Raw genomic sequence first — 8,096 nt, forward strand, 5'->3', positions numbered from 1 at the left:
GTAGGTGCAAGTAGAGAGGGCGTGCGTTTGTGTGTGTGTGTGTGTATACATGTATGTACGTATACATGTATACATGTATGTATGTATGTATGAATATCAAACTTACTTATCAAGTAGGTGTGCACATTTTTTATGTCAGAATATAACAATAATCTGTTTATACTTTTATGTCAACATTTAGAGTTTCCATCATATACAGTAAAATCTCTAAATGCATTACTGACCACCAGAAATACAGACATTATACCAATCGCACAGCAAATACTGAAAATAGAGTACTTTGATCTCACTCTTGAGATTGAATTTATTCCATAGAAGTCAGTTTAACTGATTTCTTTTAATTATCCTCAAACTGAGCTCATGTGGGCACAGCATAAGATAAAGGCTTTTATTATGTCACTGTTACTGTAGATAGACATCTGAACAAAACAGTACAAAACAAGGAGTTTGGACTGGTCCCTTAAATAACAGTGTGAGGATGGATTTATAGTATTTTTGACCAATAATGCTACTGAAACTTATGGAAAATATGTTGGGTAAAAAAATCTATATTTTAGTGGTATCTGATGTGTTAAATTTGGTCCCGAATAAAGACGACAATGAATATATGGTAAACTATTTCCATGTCCTGAAAAGCATTTTTACTGCAAATGTCCGAGGAAATTGTGATATCTTGGTTCTGGCCAGAACATATGGTTCAGATATATATATATGTCATGTCTAGCAGTTCAGTTTTCCTCGTGTCCATTTGATATTTCCTACTATATGTAGATGCCGATTTGTAATTGCAGTAGCATAACGTGTCCTCTTTCACCCTGCCCCTGCAGCCAGGAGAACAGTCAATCTTACATGCAATAAAAGAAGATATGACCAGGGTGAAAAGTTGAACCGTTCTCAGAGGCTTGTTAAATTTAATCAGTTGGTACTGTGAAGTGAGTTATGGTATTGATAGTGAAGGCAATGCCGCGTTATCTTTCTTATAATTGATAATTATTTGAAAAATGACCCGTGTAACACTTCTCAGAAAGAAGGGGATGTTCCATGTCATTGTTGGAGCCTTTTCACAGAACAATATCATCATTATAAGAAGCAGGTTTCACAGAGACAGTTAAAGTACAAGTAATTATGGGAAAGGTTGTGAAATACATTTACAGAACAGTAGCCTGATGTGTAATATCGCTTTAACAAAATAAATAATGATGAATCAAGACATCCATTTACACAGGTTTTTTTTTAACTTTTTGTCCATTTAAGTGCCAACTACATCTACAGCACCAACACACAGTAACTGTCTATACGCAGCTGGTATTTCCCCTTTGATCCTATTCAACAAGTTCTCTAAATCCCTCCAGCTGACCTGCCAATAACCCCGATTTACGAGCCCAAATTAAGATAAGGACAGGTTGTCAGAAAGTCAAACAGATGAACAGTTTATGGCGGCTCTGTATCTTATCGCTGACAAGGAAGTGTGGTGTCATGAAAAAATCAAAACGCTCTCCTGCACAATAACACAGCAGAAATACAGCTCTCTACTGAGAAGCATTCCGCAGTAAAGTGCCCTCACACCTTGACTTGTACGAATACATCGGTAGAGACTTATCACAAGGCCTTTTATTGTAAAGAAAGCCGACTGCTTTCAGTAGCCAGCCAGGATATTCATTTAGAACTTTATTGATAAATAAAAAAAATGTTGAGTTGTTAACATGTATACTTTATTTCAGGTTGTCAACACAGTATAATACAACACATCTGTCAGTTATTACAGATTACAGTCTGCAGTAGTTTTGTGTATCACCAGAAACTCATTACGATGTGATTTAACACAATGGTGTCATCATTTGTAAGAATACTGAAGTTGCTATCTGTCTGTCCCCAGCGGGTCAAAATACAGAGTCCTGTGATCTGGGGAATGTGTGCTGGTCAGCAAGGCGGGTGTTGATGTGGCTTTGAGGAACAGCCTTGATTGAAGGGGTTTAGGTAAGCAGCATGGCAGCCAGCACGCTGCCTGAGGCTGGGGATCCTGTAACAGCTGGGAGAGTACACACATACTGATGAGAAGTTATCTCAAAGAAATCACTGAGAAAGCCACACAGCACAGTATGGTCACTTTTGATTTGGTACATGCTTCAGTCAATTTTTCAGTATTAAATCATAGATTTATAAAAAGATTGATGTTGTGTGTATATACAGTATGTGTATATGTGTGCGTATATATATATATATATATGTGTGTGTGTATATATGTATGTACTGTATAAATGTATACTGTATGTGTGTATATATGTGTGTGTGTGTGTATATATATATATATATATTATAATGTGTATGTGTGTGTATATGTACAGTATATACAGTATATGTATGTGTGTTTATATGTGTATATATTTGTATATGTACAGTATATACAGTATATGTATGTGTATATGTGTATATACAGGTATATGTGTGTATATGTATATATATATATATGTGTGTATATGTGTATATGTATATATGTGTATATAAAATATATGTGTGTGTGTGTATATATGTATATATATAGCATATAGAAGCATATTTGCCCACTATGTTGATAAGGGTATTGAATACTTGACAAATCTCCCTTTAAGGTACATTTTGAACAGATAAAAAATGTGTGATTAATTTGTGAATATAAATAAATAATAAATATTTTAATCGGTTGACAGCCCTAATATGTATATATGTATATATAATATATATGTATGTATATATGTATTCACTTTAATTTATTATTTTCATTTCAATTAAATTAAATTAGACTTTTATTTTATTTTTTATGCTGTTTTCATTATTTTACCATCTTTAAAAAAATATTTTAATATTGTTTGAATTGTCAGTTCTTTTCTTTTTTTATTTGCAAGGCACTTTCTTTGAGCTGCATTTTGTGTATGAGAGATGATATGGGCGTATAATGGAGATGGTTATATGGCGCATTTAAACAAATAATGCTTGTGTACCATTTACAAAATCAATAATGTTGTGTTACCTCATAATAAAGCAGGTGATGACTGGCTGGCTGTATGTTCTGTCTGGTCATCAGTTCTATGTCCTTCAGTGTTTCTGCCTTCCTCCATTTGGCTCTGCGGTTCTGAAACCAAATCTGATGCACAAACAACACAATGTGAAATACATTTACCTAGAATAACCAACCAACAATAACATGTACTCACAACTTAGCCATATATATGTAGCAGAGTAAAGAAAGACCTATGGTATTTGTTATCACTTTCCTCTGAGAACAATGAATGATCAATTTTTTTGGTACACACCTTTATCCTGTAATGTGTCATTTATCATTTGGGAGGTGCCTTATGTAAGCAGCCGTCCAAAGACCAGTACTATTGTTCCATTGATGACTACTTAGTATAATCAGCCAATTGTTTAAGAACATTCACTGAATAGTTACTAACCCTAGTTTGATTTATTGACTCATTTTACAAGCATAATAAAGTGGTTTGTTGATTTGACCAAACTTAATCATAAATGGAATAAAACTATGATACAGGTTTGACAAAGAACACTAAATTGTTGCTATTATGGAGATTTGGATGTTATCAGAATAATCTCACATTATTAAATATTGCCTGATTATATATATATAATATTGCGGTTAATATATTGACTATAGCACTGTTTAATCAAACCAATCATTCATGTATTATTTAATGCTGCCATGATGATTCTTGGTAAAATCCTACAAACAAAAACTGTCACTCGTGGACACCAGTGTGTATGCTTGCTCTGTGTGTAAGACTGGCAAATACGCTCAAGTTAATTATCACCAGTGATGAGCTGCATGTGTCCTACTGTACCTGTATTCGTCCCTCAGTGAGGTGCAGGAGAGAGGCTAACTGCTCTCTGCTGTTGACGTCTGGGTAGTGAGTCTGCTGGAAGACTATCTCCAGCTCCTGCACCTGGAACGGTGTGAAAGTGACCCTCGTTTGCCTCTTTTTCCTCTGACCTGTAAACACATTATTGTCATTGATATCTTCCTCATCATCCAGCATCATGTTTCCTCTTCTTTCACCTCTATAAATCATAATACTCACTCATGCAGTCTGTGGTGGCTTTTGGAGACTCTTCAAGTAGTCTCATTTGAGGAGTTTCTATTGACAGAGAGAAATGTTTTTTTTTTTTGTAATGTAACAACTCTTTTTGGGAGAGCTTTTAAAAAAAGTAATAAAAGAAACGTACCTGCACATGAGAGTTGGTTAGATATTCTGGTGTTCTCCTTGATAACAGACCAGTTGCGATTAACTCTTTTCTCTCTTCTGACACATGTGGGCCTCCTCAGAATTTCTTCAATCGAGTGGGATAATTTTTTGCGTGGCTGTGATTCCATATCTGTATCTCCTCTGTTCCATATTTCCAGCAGTTTATCCCCCGCCATCAGCACCTTCGTCACCAGGTGTTTCTTTGTAGTACAGTACTTTATTCACAAGTATTCAGGAGCTCAAAATATCCTCTGATGAACACCTCTCAGGCTAAGAAAACTGTTGTTCTCTGACTTCTTTTTCTTCTTCTCCTCTCTGTCTTTGTTGCACTCTATACTCTGCAAGGTGAGGACAGTGAGGTTGTCCTCCCTCCCCTGTCAGCCTGTGTTTGACCTGCATCACATGATGATTATCAGGGAGGAGCGACTGGTAGTATGTAACTGCATACATTCTAGGAACGTTTTTTTTATCTCAGTTCAACTTTTAATTTAAGGCGTGCTCATTGTAAATATATTAACTTGATATTATTATCTGCCGTTATCACCCTTTCATCATTTAATAGCACTGAGTTGTTCCTTTTCTCTGAGGTCTTAAATGCCTTCAATGTAACCAGCATAAAGACAAATGCTTGCATTGTAGGCCCAAGCTCAGGCAAAATCTGAGTCGTTTGATTAACACCTGCATAATATTCAACTATAAAACAATATTTAAACTGTTGCTCCTCTTTCTTATCATCAGATTTATTGGAAGGCTTATCTTTATCACCTTGGACTCAATATGCCCTCTCACACTTCAGTTCACCTTTCAGAAAATACTGGGAACACAAGCTGTCAGTGACTCCTTGTGGTGTGTGGGGGATAATGTCTTGTGTTTTTTTTATAATATGTCTCCATCTAGTGGTGTTGGCTCTTCAGTGCATTCATCTTTGATTCCCTGACTATGCGAATGGAACATTATGAGGTCTTGAAGATATATAGATCCTTTTCTTTTCATGGCAGACATTTAGATATTTCACAGCAGGAAATGCACGGTGTCTCTAATAACATTAAAGGGGACCTATTATGCTTTTGTGCTTTTTCCCCTTTCCTTTAGTGTGTTACATAGTTTTTTGTGCATGTAAAAGGTCTGCAAAGTTACAAAGCCCAAAGTCCAGGCTAAAGATGGTTACTCTCCCCCACAGAAACACTGCTCCTGAACTGCCTGAAACACCTCGCTATAGAAGTCCTGCCTTTTCTTCCGTAGCGTAGTGATGTCACCAAGTAACACATTTGCATAACAGCTAGTTTGGCACTACCTGGGGTGAGTATACTCCCCCTGCCAAGTAAACTGCTTTATGTGTAAAATCAGTGGAGTGCACCTTTTTAATATATCGACGCTATGCATATGTGCAAATATGTGAAGTTAAAAAACGAATTGAACTAAACTTATTGAACTTAACATTACTGACACTCATGAGTCACAAAATGTGCCTCACATGTATCTCTCGTGGTCTTTAAACTAACGTGTGAGTCATGGGTTTTTCATCCAGTAAGGATAGATAACTTCATGGTTGTGTTGTTATTCAACTATGTTTGGTGCTGTTTAAGTGATACAATATTATTTTTCTATCTGTCCCTGATCACAGAACAGTATAGTAGAGGATAATCTTTAATGTTGAATATCCATTGACAGGAATAGGATTGCATACTCCTCCAGTGAGAAACTAAACTATATCTCTAAGGTCAGACTGATCCTGTCCAGATTCATTGTAAAATCTTTGTTTCCATAGACCCACATAAAATGCCATTAAATAGGCGTTATAAGCCTCATAGATGTGGGTCAGTAGAGGCCTACTACGTTGTAATGTTTTAACATATTGTAAAACTGAATGAAACATTACGTTTTGAACACAAACAAAAAGGCTTCCTTAGGTTAAGGCAACAAAATCACTTAGTTAAGTTTAGGGAAAAACATTGCATTTTGGCTTACCTATTTAATGGCCTGAAAACAGTCGAATTGGCAAAGCTACCAATGTACTGTATATCTTTATAATGAATGTCTGAAAAGATTCTGGTGATTATAAAATAAAGTGATCTACTGAAAAATATACTTCTTTTTAAAATAAAACAAGTTGGTATTTTTTAACACTGTAAAAAAAATGATCTTGTTACAATGAAAATAAAAACGCTTTTATGGGGCATATTGAACTCTCCAGGTGATCTCCAGGTCAGCAATTTTCATCTGTCATTACCACCGTGAACCTAAAATGCATTTATGGCTCACACCCAACATATACATACAAATTAGAATAAAAGAATACATGTGATAGATCCTTATACAGTACAGCCTAATGCATGCAGTCACATGCACACAGAGCAGATGACCTCATGATGTCCCACCGCTGCTTCTCTCTGTGCTTTTGCAAGTTTCACGTGAGCTCAATTTCCTTCAACTATTCTATTTGGTGCATTTTCTCAAGCTCCCATTTCTTCTTTTGAACAGTCCAGTCCTTATTGTCATGGAACACTGAACCAACCAACATCTTTTTATCTAGTTCCACCACCAGGCCTACATTTTAATTTGTCCAGTACTTTGGTTAATGACTAAACCTAAAGTCATTTCTATCAGCCTCAGCTGCACTTTGTGTTAAATGAGCAATTGTTAGCATGCTAATACACAAAACTAAGATGGTGAACATGGTAAACATTAGACCTGCTTGAAGGGCCAGTGTGTAGCTGTAATCCATTGGAAAAAAACAATTGTAACTAGAACATTTAGAATTGTTTCTATTCATTGAGAATTCCCTTTATTTTATTATGTATTTAATTTATTATTTCATTTTAGCACAGAGGTCTAAGTTTGCATCTGTAAGTGTTCTATTGGAAGAAATTTGACAACAAATAAGCTCATTGGTTCAAGGTGAAATAATTGATTGCTATTGGTGTGAAACAACTCAAGTCTCGCCTTCTTCACTCAGGCTAGGTAGTGAGTTTAAAGGGTAAGTGGTTTTCATAATCATCTACAATTCAAAATGTTTGACAATTATTTCATAGTTATTTTACAGTTTTGTTTACAGTTTACAATTAAGATAAAACTCCGATAGAATTCCGGCAGTAGGCCTAATTTTAAAACTGTTGTACTGAATGTGTGTCAATACAATGATATTGCTTTTTTTATACCTCTGTGCATATTTATATGATGCATGACCACAGGTATACTGTGTAGCCTACTGCAGTGATTCACAACCTATCCCTCCCCCCCCCATGAATATAACTTGTCAGTTTCATCAACGACATTGTGAGGGCTGTTGGTTAGGACCCAGATGCAGACACAGACACAGCTGGATGGTGGTTGAAAAGCAGGTGGATTTATTATAATAAAGGTGGTGAGGGCGCTGGAGAAGGCAGGGGACAGGCAGGCTGCTGAGCAGGGTGGAGTGGCTGGAGGAATGAGCTGAGGCGGCGTGAGGATGGCTCGATGGGAGGCTGGCATGGTAGGCAGAACAATCTGGCGAGGACTGGCAGGAAAGCTGGTGTTCTTGTACTGTGGGTTGATTAGGTGATTGTTGACAGGTGCAGAGTGCAGAGTGGAGAGTGAGACCAGGTGCCTGATGAGGAAGCCGCGCCCCTGCCACACCCACACAGACAGGCAGGGGAGGGGGAGACCCAGGGGAAGCAGAACACCGGAAAACTACTGGAGTCAAAATAGGTTGTGTGTTATTGCGGTTATATAAAATGCTGTTGTTAGATTGCTGCTAGACCGCCCTGATACAGTTGCAGGTTGGGCAAAAAGGTATTTTTTATGGCAATGAAAATGCTGTTTTTGAAAGGCTAAACTCCAACAAATATGAATTGAAGCAGAATATTTACTTAGATAAAAACA

Source organism: Sebastes umbrosus, chromosome 4 (assembly GCF_015220745.1).
Source record: "Sebastes umbrosus isolate fSebUmb1 chromosome 4, fSebUmb1.pri, whole genome shotgun sequence".
Lineage (NCBI taxonomy): Eukaryota > Metazoa > Chordata > Actinopteri > Perciformes > Sebastidae > Sebastes > Sebastes umbrosus.